Source organism: Triticum aestivum, chromosome 5B (genome assembly GCF_018294505.1).
Source record: "Triticum aestivum cultivar Chinese Spring chromosome 5B, IWGSC CS RefSeq v2.1, whole genome shotgun sequence".
Lineage (NCBI taxonomy): Eukaryota > Viridiplantae > Streptophyta > Magnoliopsida > Poales > Poaceae > Triticum > Triticum aestivum.
In genome coordinates, this window is record NC_057807.1 from 526258823 (window position 1) to 526278991 (window position 20169).

Genomic DNA, 20169 nt, shown 5'->3' on the forward strand with positions numbered 1-20169 from the left:
TCAATCGCATTCGCAACCTTGCCACCAAGAATGCCTTTGTCGCTCATGAAACTTGCCGAAGATCATGGAAGAGTTTGACTCTGCTCAGTGCTGAAGCTGATCTTCAAGATGATGGCTTCAATGAAAGATTCCAGTTCGACTCCACTCCTCCAAGGACTGCTACCCTGCGTCGAACTCCATCTCTTGAAGACTCTGAATATTCCTCTTCCGCGGCAACAGTTAATGCCAGAGTGATCGATGATGAAGATGACGCTACTTCACCACCTCCAACTACTACTGCGCGCATCGACACTGCACCAAGCTCGTCTGCACCGCCAACCAACGACGACAACCCTGCTGCTTCACCTACTCACGATGACGAGTAGATGCTCTATGTCTTCAAACCTTTTTGGTCATTACTGACAAAAGGGGGAGAAGCATATGAGTTGATAGTCTTCAAGCGGGTTCATATGGGCGGTTGCATTATATTTTGCTGCGTGCTTACAACTCTTGCGTTTTGAAACATTTGGTTCTTTGAGTTGTAACACCTAAACTTGATGGTCGTCTGCTACTTCTGCTACTTATTTGCTTTACTCTGATGCGATGATAAATTCCGCATGTGCGATGATAACTTCCGCACTTGGATCATTCTGCAGACGTCCATTTTTCATTATGCATGTCATTCAACTTGCTATATCATTTCATGCATGATGAATTATCTTCATAAGTTGAAGTGGATCTCCACAAGTACAACCTGCCATGTGCATTTGCATTCCAAAAGCAAATTACTTATATGCACATCTTCAGGGGGAGCCCTTGCAACTTATGAAGACAAATTCCTATCCTTACAATTTCACATACTTTATCCCCGTTGAAAACTTCAACCAGTTTGTCATCAATCACCAAAAAGGGGGAGATTGTAAGTGCATCTAGTGCCACCCCTAGTTGGTTTTGGAGTATTGATGAGAAAGTTAGTTGAGGGACTAATGCGCTTGTGAGAATTGCAGGATAACGTAGGTAGTGTCCCTCATTGATTCGGTTTACCTACCGGAGATGACCCCTAAAAATGTATGAAGACATTGAAGACAATGGTGGTATGAGAAGATATTCATATTGTAGACTATGACATGAGAAGACATTGTGTGAAGACTTTGGAGCGCGAAGACTGTGTGGATTCGCTGTTTCATTTTCCTCTTTGTTGAGTCATAGGAACCACCGTACTGTTAAGTGGGGTCCAAGTGAACTAAGTCAGAGTGACTGAAGTGATGCTCAACTCAAATCCTATGTCTTTGAGCGAAGACAATGAGAGCAAATCTTATCCAGAGCTGGATGAGTCAGCTTTGCTTGTAGCCGAAGTAAAGTTGCCGCGTGTATTTGAAATCTGACCGTTGGAACACGTGTCAGTTCCTTAGTGACCCAGGGTCATTTTGGACAAATCAGGTCGGGTTGCCTAGTGGCTATAAATAGCCCACCCCCTACACCATAAATTGGTGGCTGCTCAGAGTTTGTGCACGGCTTTTGTCGTTTGAGAGCAACCCACCTCGAAGCATTTGAGAGAGAGAAATCCTTGCGAGGACAAAGCCCAAACACCCAGAGCCAAAGAGTGTTAGGCATCACTGAAGTCTTCCTGTCTGTGTGACCTGAAGACTTATTACACTTGAGGACTGTGAATCCTCCAGCCGGTTAGGCGTCGCATTCTGAGCATCCAAGAGTCATTGTGGATTGCCGGTGAACGAAGTCTATGAAGGTTTGGAAGTCTCCCTTGAAGACTTACCAGAGTGATTAGGCGAGGACTGGGTGTCCTTAGCTCAAGGGGAATAAGGTGAAGACACGGTCTTCTGAGTTAAATCTCAGCCTCCCTAACCAGACGTACAGTTGTCACAGCAACTGGAACTGGTCCAACAAATCCTGTGTATTCAACAAGCAACTGGTTCTATCCCTTCCAACCTTACTTAAGTCTGTCTTCATGAAGTCATTGCTTGTCTGTTTATCTGTTTGACTTCATTGCTTGACTACTATTGTTGATTGGCTTCATACTATCTTCCATCTTGATCCTTACTACCCAACTGCTATTAGTCATGTACTTTCACTTCATGACATACTTGACTATGGCTTGTTTAGGGTAGTTTAACTTCCGCTGCATATCAATTAGGTTGTTTCTATTGTTTGTCTTTGAAACTTCCATGTTTTGAAGACTTTCATAAAAATCGCCTATTCACCCCCCCCCCCTCTAGTCGATACTAGCACTTCAGCATTGTCTTGGGGTATAAAATTTTGGAAAGAGGTATTGAAATTCACAAAGCTAAAGTTTATGCTATTGAAAAGATGCCATGTCCCAAGGACATTAAAGGTATAAGAAGTTTCCTTGGTCATGCCGGTTTTTATAGGAGGTTCATTAAGGACTTCTCAAAAATTTCTCGGCCACTGACTAATCTCTTACAAAAAGATATTCCTTTCGTCTTTGATGATGATTGTGTAGAAGCATTTGAAATACTTAAGAAAGCATTGATTTCTGCACCTATTGTCCAGCCACCTGATTGGAATTTACCCTTTGAAATCATGTGTGATACTAGTGATTATGCTGTAGGTGCAGTTCTAGGATAAAGAGTTGATAAGAAATTAAATGTTATTCAATATGCTAGTAAAACTCTAGACAGTGCCCAGAGAAATTATGCTACTACTAAAAAAGAATTTTTAGCTGTTGTATTTGCTTGTGATAAGTTCAGACCTTTATATTGTTGATTCCAAAGTAACTATTCACACTGATCATGCTGCTATTAAATATCTTATGGAAAAGAAAGATGCTAAACCTAGACTTATTAGATGGGTTCTCTTGCTACAAGAATTTGATTTTCATATTATTGATAGAAAGGGATCTAAGAACCCCGTTGCAGACAACTTGTCTAGGTTAGAGAATGTTCTTGATGACCCTCTACCTATTGATGATAGCTTTCCTGATGAACAATTAGCTGTCATAAATGCTTCTCATACTGTTCCATGGTATGCTGATTATGCTAATTACATTGTTGCTAAATTTATACCACCTAGTTTCACATACCAGCAAAAGAAAAGGTTTTCTATGATTTAAGACATTACTTCTGGGATGACCCACACCTTTATAAACAAGGAGTAGATGGTGTTATTACGCGTTGTATACCTGAGCGTGAACAGGAATGGATCCTACGCAAGTGTCACTCTGAGTCTTATGGAGGACACCACGCTGGAGATAGAACTGCACATAAGGTATTGCAATCCGGTTTTTATTGACCTACTCTCTTCAAAGATGCCCGTAAGTTTGTCTTGTCTTGTAATGAATGTCAAAATATTGGTAATATTAGTAGACGTCAAGAAATGTCTATGAATTATTCACTACAAAAAAATACATTTCCGTGATGATACGTGTTTGTCACTGTAGGTCGCGTTTTTTGTCATGCATGTACATCCATGACAATTGTATGACAGAATTAAGATAGTCATACTTGTGCTGTCGTAGAAGTGTTCCATGACATTACCAAAATTATCATCACGATAGTGTCCACTTCCATGATGATAAATCGCGTGTCACAGAAGTGCTTTCGTCAAGGTGTGACCGACACGAGGCATCCACCGTAACGAAACGTCGTTAAGCTATCGGGTCCAGTTTTGGATCCGATAACTCGTTAACAGCCCCGACCAATGGGGATTTTCCATGTGTAAAATCATCATTGGCTGGAGGAAACACGTGTCGGCTCACCGTTGGGACAGATGTCATCCACTCATTGGACCCAAAGCGCCTATGATACGTCGACACGTGGCACGGCCCAACAGAGGCCCATTCCTGTTAAGAGGCCGGCCCGTTTGACTTGGTCTAAAGGTGGCGGGCCAGCCCACGGCAAGCCTGTTAACGGCCTATTCACATATAGCCCATTTACAGACCGCTAACCCAGGGCCCATTTACAGCCTATTCGAATTAGGCCCAGTAGCGCCATCTGGGCCGTCCAATATAATTCCAACCCGTTTTAAATTCCGGCCCATGTATGGCCCATGACGTATTTCGGCCCATATGAGTCCCTTTGTAACTCTTGGCCCATTAATGGCCCGTGGTGAAACCGGCCCGTAATGAACAGTGTATCACTTTATACCCATTAGCGGCCCATTATTCCATTGGGTCGTTTCCTGCCCGTGTTACCTTTCGGTCTACTGAGGGCCCATTTATTCTTGGGCTCATTTCCAGCACTCGGTTACTTACGGCCCGTTGCTGGCCTTTTCTGCTTGTGGGCCAAATTCAGCTCGTGGATACAGTCGGCCCATTTGTGGCCCGTTAATTTGTTGGGCCATTTTCATAGCATTGTCAAATACGGCCTATTAACGGCCCATTATGGTCAACCCATAAAACGTACGATTTCCACTCTAGCCCATTTACGGCCCCTTATACGGCCCGTACAAGGCCCATAGATGAGACGCCCCGTAGAATGCCCATGGATCCTATGGGGCGTAGAAGGCCCATTGACCCGACGGCCCATAGAAGGCCCATTGATACAACGACCCATAGAAGGCCCATGGATCCGATGGCTCATAGAAGGCACATGGATCCAACAGTCGATAGAAGGCCCACGGATCCGACAGCCCATAGAAGGCCCACGGATCCGACGGCCATGGATCGTCCGTCCCGTAGATGGCCCATGGATCGAACGGCCTATGGAGGGCCATGGTCACTACAACGTTTGGGCGAGTTGGCCCCCGTTTGAACGATATAGCATATTCAAAGAATTATCCTACTCATTACTATCACCTCTAAAAAACATACACTATACAATAAAGAGACTAAGGCATAGAAACGTAGAATAATCCTACACTATACAATAAAGAAATTACAGCCGATTATACCCACTGGGCATTATGGTTAGGCACCAGTGATAATAAAGCATACACAAACAACAAATTACATGCACTGGGCAAATACAGCTCATACATCATGGACGCGCATCAACATAACTTACCATTTGAACTATAATCTCTTCAGAAAATAGGATTGGCCGGATTTAGATAGCACAAATTTTAGTCTGCAAAATCTCCAATTCCTTTGTTGTTACCTCAGTGTCTTGTTTAATTTTTTTGACTCCTGTAGCTAATACCTGCATGTCCAGTCTCAACTTGTTGATTGTACGTTCAGAATCATGTACACGTTGTCTTGCCACCTCTAGTTGATGCTCGAGAACATCAGCACATTCCAATCCAACCCATAATCATTCGGTAACGGCCATGCCGCATTGCTCGCAGATCTTTGTGTTGATGTCACTTCATCCTGAAATGTTTCTGTAAGTACACATGACTAGGGCAAAAATATAGTTACAACAATGAAGCGAGCAAGACAGACTATTTTGTACATGGCAAAACAGGACTAACAATAATGTTACACGTCATGAAGCATAAGCAGGTGATATTTTAAAAATTATAAAAAGGTAGTCTATGCAGCCTGCATACAGAAATCTCTCTTATCTCACCAGAGGAGCATGAAGTTGGGGCCCAATCCAAAACACAGACAGGTTACAAAGTTAGACAGCACGTTGCGTAGAAGTAAGCAGGCAGTTGGCCATTCTATAGCTCAATTAAAGTCTTAGGGAGCATAATGAACAGCAGAGGGTTTCATACAAACATACTACAGCAAGCAAAACTATGCAATCATTAACCTAGTATAAACTAGATTGTGAGCCTCATGCAATAATAGTTGGTTAATAGACTTCAAAGCTTCAGGCACACTTCGGCAAAGTAATTAAAGGTAAGGCTTGTAATTATGTCAACTAATAGTTATACAAGTACCCAACATCAGGCATCATTCTTTGGGCATCTCATTGACTGAGGACAAATAAAGTAATTAAAAAGAGCTAATTAACTATGCCTGAAACAAACAAGGAATTGAACTTTTGAGTTGGATACAGTGACTTAACTTAACAGGTTGAAGAGGCTCAGCGCAGCTCCTACTTCTCTTGCAGGGCTCCTTCCTAACATCTTGTACTTGGAAATCCTCAATCTTATCTTCATTGCACCCCCTCTGCAAGGTGACACAAACTAGTTACTCGTCTCCTTGGAAGATAAATATGCGTACTTTCCAGTCTGTGAACACAAAAGGATGAGATTATAACAAAACAACACCACATAATGAAACATGTTGCATCTCTTGCACTTGCACACAATGAAATGAGCATTTACTATGTTTGCACTATGTAAAAACTAGGCATACCTTCAAACTAGATATCCAGGTATTCTTGGAGAGCTTACTTTAGTGTACAGCCAAACCTTTATGTCACCTATGAGTTAGAAAAGGCCCCACTACAACAGCCCTTAGTGTTTAAATCATTGACAAGCTCTGTTAGAGTGTTAGGTCAAGAACAACAAGTAATCAAAGCAAACAGTCCTAGTATGGCTGGCTGATGCAAACAAGCAATTAAATAGATGTGTGAGCAAATCTTACATATCAAGAAAAGAAGGAAAGAAGGAGGCTTAAAGACCATCACTTGACTGACCAGATTTAAGGGGCATTTAAACATCATGTGCAACATATGAACTAACATAAACATTGCATATTCCAGATTCTACAATGGAATGCACATGTATTAGGTTATGTCATGTATGATGATGCCTAAATGTACACTATAGCAGGCAGGAGTGATTCGTCATTGCAAGCACAATTGAATTGCAGGTTAAGGGCCAGTTCTATTCCGCCTTTTCATGGCTTATTGTCAAAATAAGCCATAAAATATGTAAAGAAGTCATTTTTGAGTTATGGGCTTGACTTAACTAATTTCACTTTGGAGGGGGGTGTTTCGGGTAGAACCTCACTAAAAATTGAAGGGAAGGGGAATAGTGAAATCACTCTGTTGTCTGCCTATATTACACTCAAAATGCAACTGGTGACGCCCGCATCACACCTCCCTCAAGTAAAAACAAACACGCAAGCGTTCATTGCCCTGCCCGCTTGCATCTCCTCTCCCCTTTCCCTCTACCTTGATCCCCTGCCTGCAGCACTATGGTTCCTCCAGCAAGCCGTCGCCATTGGTCCCATCTGGCCTGGTCCTCGATGATGCTCTGTCCAGCTAGGCTACATGGCCGGCGGGTAGGGGCAAATCTCCCTGGCTGCTCCTCCCTCTGGCACCGCCCCTCATTCTCATGGTCTCCAGCAATTGCTCCACTGTGGTTCATCCAACGCACTACTCCGGCAGGCGCTGCACAACTACGGCTGATGCCACACTATGGCAGAAGGCACCTTATTCCCCCTCCCCACCTCCCAGGTCGGGGCCTTGAGGTGCTGTTGAAGGATGAGCTCATTCAACATGGTGAGGATCTCCTCTATTTTTTTGCCAAATTTTCATTCTGATACACTATACGATGAATTGCTATGAGCTGCTTTTGTTGTTGCTATATGATGCATTGCTATGAGCTGCTCCTGCTGCTGCTATATGATGAATTGCTATGAGCTGCTGCTGCTATATGATGAATTGCTATGAGCTGTTGCTGCTATATGATGAGTTGCTATAAGCTGCTCCTGTTGCTGCTGTATGATGAATTGCTATGATCTGCTCCTGCTGATGCTATATGATGAATTGCTATGAGCTGCTCCTGCTGCTGCTATATGATGAATTGCTATGACCTGCTCCTGCTGCTGCTATATGATGAATTGCTATGAGCTGCTCCTGCTGCTGCGATATGATGAATTGCTATGAGCTGCTGGTAGTATATGATGAATTGCACACTGCTGCTGCTGTATGATGAGTTGCTATGAGCTGTTGCTGCTGCTATATGATGCTTTTAGGTGGTGCCACTATATGATAATAACCAGCCACTTGGACCATCGAATTTCAATAAATAATTGTTCTTCATTTAAATGTGGGTCATGCGTCTTTCGTTTAAATTAGGCAATGGGATCTCTATGGAAAACATTGACCAAAGTATATTGTGCCAAGTAGATGATATCTTTGTATTTGCATTTTGAGAAAATAGTGATGGTCTATTTTCCTATCATTTTAATTACTGCACTAGGTTCAATTTGTGATGTTTGCAAGTCAAATTAATCTCTACTCCTAATGGAGCAGTTGGTAGTCTCCGCCGGTCAATTTTCGTCCCACCACTTTCATCCGGGTTTTTTTCGTAGGTTAACCTTCGTAGATTTTTTTGTCTGGTTTTTCTTTTGTATCTCACCCCGCACGTAAAACAAACAGCCAACTAGGCTCCCTCAATCTCGATCTGTTTCATCTCAGCCTCTAGCCCCGAGAGGAGCCGCCGCCGCCGCCGAGAGGAGACGCCCCAGCCCCAAGAGGAGCCGTCGCCGCCGCCAAGAGGAGATGCCCCAGCCCCAAGAGGAGCCACCGCCTCCGCCGCCGCCGCCGAGAGGAGATGCCTCAGCCCCGAGAGGAGCCGCCGCCGCCTCCGGGGAACGAGGCCGCCGCCGTCACGCACCGCCTCCTCCAGGTCACCGCCGTCACACACTGCCTCAGGTCCGTTGATCTCTCTCCTCCTCGCCACTCCTCACTGCCAGCCCCGCACTGTGCCGGTGAGCGGCGACGGCGGCGTGGGACGCAGCGGGCCCGAACTGCGTCGACGGAGGCCGGGTCCCTCTCCTCCGTCGAGTAGTGGTGACAGCATGGGACATGGCGGGCTAGGCTTGCATCGTCGGCGGCGGGGTCCATCTCCTCCCGCGAGCAGCAGCGGCGTGGGACACTGCAGGCTCGGCCGCGAAGATGGGTTTCTCTGGCGGGGCATTCGACTCCTCACCTCTGTTCGCATGTGCACCTGCGGCCGTACCTCCTCATGGTCAGTGATGCAGATGCCGCCGCTGCCGTTCCTCACACAGCTGAGGACGCGGAAGCCGCTGCTCCTCTAAGCGACGGTGAGACACACGACCATGTGAACACCCCAGGGAGGCACACTGGTAGGGGATGCACCATGTAGCGTGTGGATTCCCACCAAATGTTCGATGAGTTACCCTAATTGATCTTTCTATATACCTAGCCCTCTCTGTTTCAGTCTCTCTCTACTCTTATTTTGTTTCAGTTTTTTGCGAGATTTAACACTGACATTTGTTCAAATCCTATCTAGGTAACAACTCCAGAGGAATCAGTATGTTGTTGTGTTTCTATATGTTCTTGCAGGGGCATTGCTTTAATTTGAGAAGGCTCTATATAACATGGGAAATAGTTACTACTGAAGAAATCATTTCTGCAACACTCGATTTTGAGTCTGCACTTGCTAAAAGAGATTCACCCAAATCAATATACTCCTGATTGTTTGATTGGTATCGTCCTCTCGCAGAGAACCCCAATTAGATTCTTTTTACTTCCTAATCTTCACATTTTGCATTTTAATTATTATCCTATATGCACAGGATCGTTGAAAAATAAAAATATTATTAATGTCTACATTGGAAAGGATCCAAACTCTGAATAAGTGATTGGTGAATAATTTTTTATCTAGGTTCAGAAGTTGATAATCCACTATAGTTCTTTCATTGTGCAGGCAAACTCAGGTACGATGAAACGGGTTTCTTTTGCTTCTGCCGTCACATTGGTGAATATGACTTTGAATCTCAACTGCACTTGACTGCACCTTCTATCTTGATTTGCTTGACAACTTATAATTTGCACAAGCATTCCCCTGCATAGTTTGTCCATGGTCTGAAAGAACAATTCCTGATGATATATTCCGAATTAGGTTGTTGCCTGGATCCTATGGACAATATGTACGGTCACAATGTCGATATCTGTTACCATCAAGTAAGTTTTCACTACGGCTTGTTTTGGTTCCTGTTCAGAATCCCTAAACCATATAGATTGCAAAACAAAGTTAGATGATGGACATCTTCACTAATCAATAGGTTTGCTTACCACATTTCTCTTGTTTTCTACAGTTGACGACTTCAAATTATTCAAGAGTGTGCGATACACAAGGATGTAAGGTTTCTGCACTTGCATCCATAGAAATCTGGGTGTTGGTAAATTCTGTTTTGGATGGATTTTGTATTGTGGAGAACAATATTAATCAAGCTCTCATGATATTTCCTCTGCTTCAAGATGCTTTCTGAGATGTTAGTTAACATGCTTCTGAACTTTGATTTTCTTTACTGAACTAGACCATTATGCAGGTGTTGGTTCATGATGGGTCGACCTTAAAATCTTGACAATTACCCTTGACACAACACATGGGATGTGCTCTATCCTGCTTTTTTGGTCCATTATTTTATATATGTTTTTCACCTCGGAGAGTTTATTAAAGTTCAGCTGGGTTATAACAAGAGATGCAAATAAAGAACTTTATTATGATTTTTCATAAAATAAATATGTACTTCCAACTACCTTGAAAGTTATCGATTATATGCTTGAATAATCTCTACTCCTAAAGTTTTCTTCGAAGGTGCTCATCACATTTGTCGATACACAAACACCCCACTTATTGATGGTTTACAGACCTTTATCACAAGATGGACGAGCTTGGCTTCTCAGTCAGTACTCTGCCTCATCAACAGTTTGATGTCCCTTGGCATGAAGTTAGGCCAACATCAGAAGATTCGTAGCCTTTTTGAGGAGATGAAGGTGAAGAATATTAAGCCGGATAACCTCACATGATGCCTTCTAATGACCAGCCATGCGGCATTGAACAAGATAGATGTTGGAGAAGTTTTAAAAGAAATGCAAGAAAAGGATGTAGTTCCAGGGTGGTCTGCATATAGCATGGCTTCTATCTACCTGAGTGCTGGTTTGGTTTAAAAAAACAGTCTACTCTGAAGGACTCGAGGGCCTTGATTTTAGAAGGTAACATGAATATATTGATTGATCATTCATGGTCCTAGGGCTGTTTGTTTACAGTTCAGGGCAGAGTTCAGTTCATAATAGTCAATTTCATCCTGCTTGTATCACCACCACCGTGTAATATAACATATTACTGTGCACAACAATGCGTCAGCACTAATTTCGGCATCTAAATAACTTGAAATGTTGGCTCAGGGTTTTTTTACTTCATAAAATATTATTTTGTTTCTCCTGGTGCAGTGTTATTTAGGCTTCATTATTCTACAATTTCCGGCAAATTGATAAACATGCCATACATATATATATATGTCCCCTGTTGCAATGTACAACCTCTTTTCCTTTATTTTATTTCTTTAATATTAAGGGGAGGTGAGTTTCTTTAACTTTTTTACATTGTAGTTTATAAAATTTTAAAACCATGGGAAAGTAGTGCATCAGGGAAGGTTCGCCACTAGACCACCCCTGATTGCAACAAAATATCCTTTATTTTTTTATCTTTCTCGTAATTATGTATTTAACAAATCTCTCCTACTTAAAAAAGAATAGCAACCAGTGTTGAATTGTTAAAGTTCTAAATCTATATTTAGACACAATTGGTGTTGAGGCATTAAATATGTATACCCAGTTGCAACGCACAGGCTCCTCAGCCGTATGTAGGCTTCGACCTATTTATATGTTGTTTTCTTGGTCCTTCGTGCTCTGTACATCGCTTCACAATTTGTGACAGTGACAGTGAGGCTACTCCCTACCTTTCTCATCTTTCAAACCGGTGGCAGTGACGGATCACACCTCAACCTTGCAGGAGTTGTTATGGACCATCTGGTTTTCTTCATGAATCCACACCACCGGAAATTCTAATGGAGACCATCCACCTGACGTCCTTCTTACGACAACCTCACATGCTGCCTTCTAATGACGAGCCACTACATTTGGTTACTCAGATTCTTCTACATGGTGACTATTGATGCAAAAGGATTGCACTTCCATCTCAATCACTGCATTTGGTTACTCAGATTGTAAGTTATTGTGCATATCTACTGTTATCATACTTTTCATTCCTTTGTGTTGATGTAGAGGTACAACCAAAGGTACAAGATGATAAGGGCACATGATCTTCTAGATTTTTTTACACTCTTCTTGGCAGGCAACGAATTATCTTTATTTCAATCAGCGCCACGACGACCGCTGCCTCCCCGCCGCCGACGCTCCAGATCCGCCCGTCGTTGACCCCCTCTACATCAGTGATCGATCAAGGCAGGGGCATGGCGATATCCATCTTTCCGCGTGTACGGTGGCCGGTGCCCGCGTCCGTGTATCCTGCACCAAGGGTGTCGTATTCATCTCAAGGAGGTCCTCTCAGTCCTTCCCGGTGATGATGCCGAGTCGGGATTCCTCCTCCCACAGATCCGTTGATCCATGGTTAGATCTCAAGGAGGAGGGGCGTGAGGCGATTGCCACCGTCAGTGCCTGCACTGGAAGGTCTCCGGCGCCTGCTCCAACCAGATCCAGCCGGACCCATCCTGCGTCTGCCATCCCATTGCGGTAATAAATCTTAAGCCATGTCCTTTTCATTGAGTTGAACTACGAAACTCATGTTGTGCTATATCTTGCTGAATGTCTTGCCAGATATGCGTGCTGCTCCTGTTGTGCACTTGCTGATTAAGCCGCTGCTTGTGCAAAATATGCCTACTGCTACCCGGGCTCACATGACCCAGAGGAGGAAGGAGCTGCGCAAGGAATCACTGCCAGAAGACTCAATACGAGTTTGAAGAGTCCTGGACTCTAGGCCAAGTTCCGCAAGGAAGCTAGCCGAGGGTTCATTTTGACCCAACCAAGCAGCTTTGGCGATCACGGAGGAGAACCCGCTGTTCCTAATGGCCTGACGCACGGTCAATCACAAGTCCTCCAACGGGTGGAGCTGGTTCAGGTACCACGGGCACTCTCCACGACAAGCAGGTTCCAGTTGTGCAATGTCTGGTGTCTGCCCGCTAGTGCTATTCGTACTATCCCCCTAGCAAAATAAGTTTATCTGATGCCTCAACAGCTCACACTTCTGCAAGTCACCCATTTATTTAGTGTAGGTCTGGGGAATTTTTTAAGTTGTTGTCTATACCTTCATGTTTTTCCCTGTGAAATATCTTCATGTTTTTTAGATTACATAAATTTTTGAACGTTGGATTTTTGTACGTCTTGGTTTCTACATTTCTGAAACTGAAAGCTATTATCGTCGGGCAGAAATATAAATTTCTTTTGTTGATATCGCGTGCTTAATCCCTCTGTCCTAAAATAAGTGTTGCTGAAGAGCGAGTAGTTGTTTCTCACAAAAAGTGCCATTTCAGTCTCAGAATCTAAACCGTCTTCTAAGGTTCTAACAAACTCTAATCACCACCTTTATGAATATGCTACACAAATTAAGGATATTGTTAAGATCTTTATTACCTTGACTTTTTAGTTCACTGTTTGCAGACTCACCAATTTTGGCGGCCCCAATAATTATGTTCCGAAAATTACAGTTAGCTGCTCAATTGAAAACCTTACCAGTAATAGAACTAAATTGTAATATTGTGACTGTAGTGTTGCTAGAGAACTGATCGACAATAGTGTCAACTAGGTATGTATTTTTTTTCTAGAGTAAAGACAAGTATGCTTCCTCCTCCCTGCAGCTTAAGTCATTTAGTTCATATTTATATGTTAGAGCCTAGAGATGAAAACTGAATGTTTTTGTGGGAAACGTTTTACAACCAATATCCTATAACCTGTATTTGACACTATAATCCGAGTCTGCAAATCATGTTTCAGGGTTAAAATAGTATTGTCTGTTTCTACAACATAATGGTTGCTTTTACTGTTCGAAATTTGCATTAGTAGTTGATATAGTGATTAGATCAACCTTGCAGTACTAATGAGCTCCTTTTAGCCTTGCTTATATGGTTAGCTTTTGGAAATATTTGATCATGTTTTCCTCCTTTTGTAATTCTTATGATTTTTAGTAGAATAGAGAGTTCTTAAGCCTTCAAATTAGCATGTGTGGACATTTGATTGAATCAACTCCTCCTTTTAGTTGAAAGAGGAAGCATAGTAAATGCATTTTTTGCATCTTCTACTCAGTTAGACTTGCTCAATCCTAACTTGATGATTTTCTAGGATTTGACACATCTCCACTTGCAAGGCTACAACCAGATATAGTCCTTAGATTGATTAATTACACACACGTACACGGAAATATATCACTTGAAATGTGTGATTTGCATCGAGAAGAACATCGAGATAGGATCAGAGCATGTGCACTGCTTTATAGTCTACATCAACAAACCATTGGCGAGCATGTTGAGACCATGAACCCACGTGGGACCTCCAAAGAACTTGAAAATTACCGACATTGCCAGCAAGGTTGCGGTGAATTAAAGGTATGTACAATTTGCATTGGCGCTTGTGTATATTTTCTCTGAAGATGACCATAATTGTGTCATGCCACTTGTTGTTCTTGAGCAGAGATTTAATCAATCCAGAGATGTTGTAAATTGATACAATTGAACCACATACTTGGAGAGACGATGCCGTTGACTTCCGCAACGATGAGCAAGGTGGCGAATACCCGCTAGAGAGTGGAGAACTTCTAGCACCACTCGATAGCCAGATCATCAACCATGTAAGGTATGAGGGCTTACAACACCCATGATTGTGTTTTCTGTATTCTTCCGTTCTTCCCAATCGTGTGTGACTAGCCAAGTACTTTTTTATATTACAATATTTTGGAAAATATAAGAATACGCAAGTAATTCAACACATGCAACTTCCATTGTATAAAAGCTTCATATATTTGAACAGTCAAACTTTATCAATATCTGCAAATAACACTCATGTACTCAATGTCATGCCTTTGCATGAAGATTAAAAGAAGAGATAAGGTGAACCACATGGCAAGATCTCAAATAACCGAATATGCTGCATATATAAAATGGCTAGATATGCAATCCAACAAGGTATACATCTGTTCTAATCATGCATATTTTGCAGGGGCTATATGTAAGTTAAACCTCCTGAATATATTTGTGAGAAATAAAAATACATGTCCCCGATGAGTGCTGAGAGGTCTATTTGAAGATATATGAAAAGTAAAAGTGACTTCTAATAACAATTTAAAGTTCACAAAAAACTTTAAAATACTCATATGACAAATACTCGAGTAGAGATTTGAATGTGATAGAACATTATTAAAAGCTCCATTTAACATCTTCGTCCTGCATATTAAAATGTACAATATTATGTTTGCGCTTAGCATTCTTTATGTAGGTCCATCCGGTCCATGTTTGATTTTTTCCTGAATTTATTTATGATACAACTCTGGCTGCATGTTTGATTCTAACATATTATGCCCTCTTTATGTAGGTCCACTGGGTCCAGATGTGCAAGGCAAACACGCAGAGGTCTTCGAGAGGCTTGTGCAGACGGAGCTTACAGCCAGATCCAAGCGGATACACCATCCATAGCTGGCCTATGCTGGGTGGCGGCATGTATGAGCCTGAGCTTGACATGAACGTGAGGGATAGATGATTGACGAAGAACGACTTCGTTGTATCCGTCGACGCCATACCCCTTTCCAAAACAAACGACCTTCTCTTGTGTCCATGAACTTTTGTTAGCGTTTAGTGAATCATGCAATAGCTACAAGATAGCTTGTTGGGGGAGTTTCCCCGGTGCTGGTGTTACTTGTATGTACTTTGTGTCTGAAATGGATGGATGGGTGTTGTACTTCTGCTGAGAAAGGATGGAGGGAGGAAAGGAGGAGTACTTGCATCTTTAATTTTATCTTGCAAGTTTCTGCCTTCCTAAAAATACTAGATTTGATATTCAATCATATACGAGTATTCATGAAAGAACTTCCTTTCTTTTCTGCTATACAACAGGTCTAGAGTTCCAACATCTCAATCAGGACGTGGTGAGATGGTCAAAACTTGCATGCTCCTTGCATGTTTTCTTACTGTGTTCATTGCCATGCTAACATTTCACCGATATGTCCCATGTTGTAACGCCCGGTTGCTAACGCCGGTTTAGTTTGGATAGTGACATGCAACTACGATTATTAATTGGTTTTTGAACTTCCCTTTCTTGGCCAAGTGACATTTAAAGTTTGCACTTCTCAATTATAACGGTAGCAACAATAAGCTCAAGTTGCCATGTGAGCCACATGAAACCTGATTTGTTCATAGGATGTGCAGTTTAATTTTTCTTTTTATATTTTCTTGATTGTTGTATCAATGCAATATTAATCAAATATTGTTATTTCAGCTAGATTTTTGTTTATTAGGTATTACATGGTTTCCCCGGTACCTCGAACATTTTAAATGTTGTCTCTTTAGGTTCTCGTATTTAGCTCATGGCTTCAACTTTTGTTGAAGGGAAACTTAAGGTTCCAACTTTCTTTTTGCGGGAATAATTCTTGTATTACTCATTTATTAAGGTTCCAACTTGATATGCCCAATCATTTTGATTATTAGAGCATAGAATTGTTTTGTGACATAAAAGCAATTTTAGATATAGGAGGTGAGGTTGGCGTCATCCGGTTTTATAAGAGAGGGCCTCAGTGAAAAATGTTCTGCTACTTTGGAAAATTTAGAGGGAAGGGGAGGGGTCTGGCAAGAAAAGGGAAAGGTGGGTTGGGTTTTTTTGTTGGGACCGAGTGTTTGGACAACCACATTTCTCCCCCAAATATGGCTGGATTTGGGGGAGTGGCACCTGTTTGATGTCTATACACGTCTGGCGTATGAGGGAGAAATAAGTTTCAACCTTGACACGATCTTAATCATTTGTTTGATTCATTCATATGCACTGTAGCCCGTGGCAACGCACGGGCGCTCTACTAGTTTTTATATGGGCAGCAAAATGAAAAAATATAATGCAACCTAGACTTTTCACTGATCATACCAAAGATAAGCTGAAAACGCAATGAAAAGAACTGGTTGGCTTATTACATGGAGCTCATATTCACATGTGCTTATTTTCTTAGGATAACTCGTAATAACGGTCCCTAAGAAACTTGGCCAATAGAACTGACATACAAATAACATGTCACGATGACTGCAATGGAGGAGTGACGTACCATAGCACACTGTATAGGTTCACCGTTGGCTCTCCTTTTTTGCGATGTTCCATGAAATTGCCACATACATCTTGTACTTTTTCATTGTGTAACCCTATCTGCTAGTTGACACGGCTAATTTCAGACATCTCTACATGATAATACATTGCATATCCCTTGCACATATTTGAACCACCAATTAATGATTGTGTGTGTAGCATAAACTAGCCATGACTCTGTGTGCTGGACTAGCAGGCACTCTAAGGGAGCCTAATGTAGTGTATTGGAATTCCTACATGCCACCTACGAGTTTGTGTAATGTACTGCCTTTGTTCCTAAATATATGTCTATGTAGAGATTCCAGTATGGACCAAATACAGATGTATGTAGATGCATTTCCGAGTGTAGATTCACTCATTTTGCTCCGTATGTAGCCTATAGTGGAATCTCTAGAAAGTCTTATATTTAGGAACGGAGGTACGAGGTAGACATCTACATATCTAATTTAGCAGCCAGTAGTAGAAACCATTGTCTGCACAAAGGGATACTAGTCGAAAATCCTAGCAAAGCACGCTGGCAGGCACAGAACAATACAAGAGAGAGAGAGAGACACTTACAAGATCATAGCAATGCCTCGGTCCAGGATCTTGGTTGGCCAAGCTGTTAGATCCAGAAGAAACATCGTCCTTGTAGTTTTTGCCAGCTGCATAATAGGTAACAGTGACTTGTTAGTATATTTGAAGTACATCGGGCAGGTGATGCTGGATGGGTTTAAAGGTGACAAGTAGCTAGGCCGTGGCGGGTGCTTGGCATCTTGCCAGACGGTGGGAATCAGGTTAGAAACGTCAAGGGTGATGACGCTCCGCTGGATGTTGGGGTCCGGTAAGGAGATCTAGAACCGTCGATTAGGGTGTTTGTGGAGCGGCTTCGGTAGGGTGGACTACGGTGTGGGTGAAGTGGATCTGTGTCCATGGACGAGGGCGTAGGTGAAGCTGCTCCAGTGGTTGGGTAGGATGGTGTCGATGGTGCGGATCTGCGGCCGTGGACGGGGCGTCAGAAGCTACTCCAGTAGGTTGGATGAGGGTGCGAGGAAGCGGATCTGAGGCCGTGGACTTGTGAGTTGGCAAAGCGGCCCCGATAGGGTTGAAAATGGTATAGGTGAAGCTACTCCGGTGGGGTTGAGGATGGTGTCGGCGAAGCGGCTCCGGTAGGGTTGAGGAAGATGTCGGCGAAGAGGATCAGAGGCCGTTGACGGGGGCATCGGTGGGGTAGCTCCGGGGGGTGTGGATGAGGCGTCTTCGATGGGGAGTACGAATGAGCCACTGCAGATGCGCTGCGGTTGACGAGAGTACCGGCGAAGCAGATCTGGCGCCGTGGACAAGACCGGCACTGAATGGGTTGTGGTACAGTGGTGGATGAGCAGTCTACTTGTTTCTAGGGGAGGTGGGAGGGGTAGATGCGGCCGCAGAAGCAGATCCGGCGAGGTGGACGCCATTGGCAGTGAATGGGCTCTAGTACGACGGTCGATGAGCGGTCTAGAGTTTCACGAGGGGAGGGGATAAAGGCCGATGAAGTATGGACGGCGTGATGTGATATGCTCGGGTGTTGTGGAGTTCGTCATTTTTGCGGGAGGGGGGGAGGAAATGGGGTTGCCATGTAGTGGGGGGAACCGGAAGTTACCAAAGAAGCTCCGACCTATTATGTAGATGAGGGCGGTATTGTAACTGTTGGTCTCCGTGCACCAAGGACAAAAGGGGAATTTCGCATGCTAAAGACTAAGGTGGCGAAAATCTTAGAAGGAGGCGGGAGATTTTGCCGCCCGCGGGATCGTTCGTATCCAGTTTCAACTAATTTTGGACAGTGCTAGCGGGAAGGTCATGCGAGACTGTGTACACGGGGCACGCGTCAGCAGTTAATAATTATTGTGAAGTCCACCCCAGAAAAAAAGACAATAACTCGGGATGATGCGCCGATAACTTGGATGTTCACAAGGGCGCAGCCAATCGTACGGGTGTAGTGGCGCGTTCACAAAAAAGGGATCAAACGCTCAGCCTATGTATTTCTCGTGTAAATAAATAATTTAGTGCAATTGGTTATTTACTTTAAACATAATGCATTACGTGTTAGTGTAGAGGCGCACAAAAAGAAATGGATATTGTAGTCTGCTACTTAAAAATGTTACCTCATATGATTACATAGCCTCCATTTCATAAATTGCGTACCCGTTGAATTCATAGAAGAATATTACATATATTACTTCATAATAGAACCTTAAATCATCTACGACTAATGGTTTTGAATGCAAGAATAACAATGGTTCATGTACATGATAACTACATTGGTTGTTTGAAGAAACATCGCTGTAACTTTGGCATGCACAACTGAAAAGGTTTATTTAAATAGAAAAAAACGTGATATGTGAGCGTCCAATCTTTATAGTGTTGAATCGATATTGTACCTTTGGCCACGATACGAAGTAGATATTGATTTATGTTCAAGCGATGCACGTCCACAATCGCTAGATAGTGATACGTGAATGAATTGTGCAATCTCTCTCACATGCATACATATCTCATTTCCTGTGGGCATCGGAATCACACACGCGCACTTCGTGTATTTCTCTCCCTCCATCAAGGTTAGAATTCATCTTTCTACCCCGTCCTACAAGTCTCTCACACAAAAACACACACGCTCTCTCTGTCAAACACGCCCACCCCTTTAATTCCGCCCACCCACAGCCACTAATGTCTCAAAGTATAATAATGTCTCTCACACATATGCATAAGGTTAACTCAAGTTCCGGAACCATATGAATACATACAATGGGATTCCAGCAGAGCACCTTTTGTTTTGAGATTTCTCTCTCTCTCTCCCTCTTTCTCTCTCTCTCTCTCTCTCTCACACACACACACACACACACACACACATTGTTTCTCGCTTAATTTTTTCCGGCACTTGCATGCACACAATTTTGTTTATCTTCGTGATGCTTTAAGTATGCCCCGCACAAATGCTATCTACCTATCCCTTAATATAGCTAGATATGTGTCACACAAACTCCTTCTCCCTACTAGCAAGATGCCCATGCGTTGCACCGAACATCAAGATGCATTTGTATGAGTAGTTTATCTTGTGGGAGAAAAGGATGAACGAGGGAATGCCTTATTTGCAAATACGGAGAGGGGTGTGGGTATCTTTTTGCAAAATTGCCACAGTTTCCTTCCTATCCGTCGGATATAAATCGGATGGCCTATATTGTAGGATGGCAGGAACACCATCATCACCAACTCTGTTTTTGATAAGAGTAGGGATATGTAAGTGTCACTGCCCCCC

General features: G+C 42.9%; 1 long non-coding RNA gene across 16 annotated transcripts; it reads left to right on the plus strand.

Annotated features, from left to right (window-relative positions):
* Positions 1–8187: 8187 nt before the first annotated feature.
* Positions 8188–15513, plus strand: LOC123112925 (uncharacterized). 16 transcript variants are annotated; one of them, XR_006455806.1, is made up of 11 exons: positions 8188–9247; positions 9469–9519; positions 9664–9725; positions 9860–9902; positions 10094–10760; positions 11560–11773; positions 11902–12299; positions 12384–12684; positions 13902–14164; positions 14250–14411; positions 15147–15513. It is a non-coding gene; the product is annotated as an uncharacterized lncRNA (long non-coding RNA). The 16 variants fall into 16 exon arrangements; XR_006455808.1 differs by having other exon boundaries at positions 9469–9478; XR_006455809.1 differs by having other exon boundaries at positions 8189–9247; positions 9427–9478; positions 10416–10760.
* The last annotated feature ends 4656 nt before the right edge of the window (positions 15514–20169 follow it).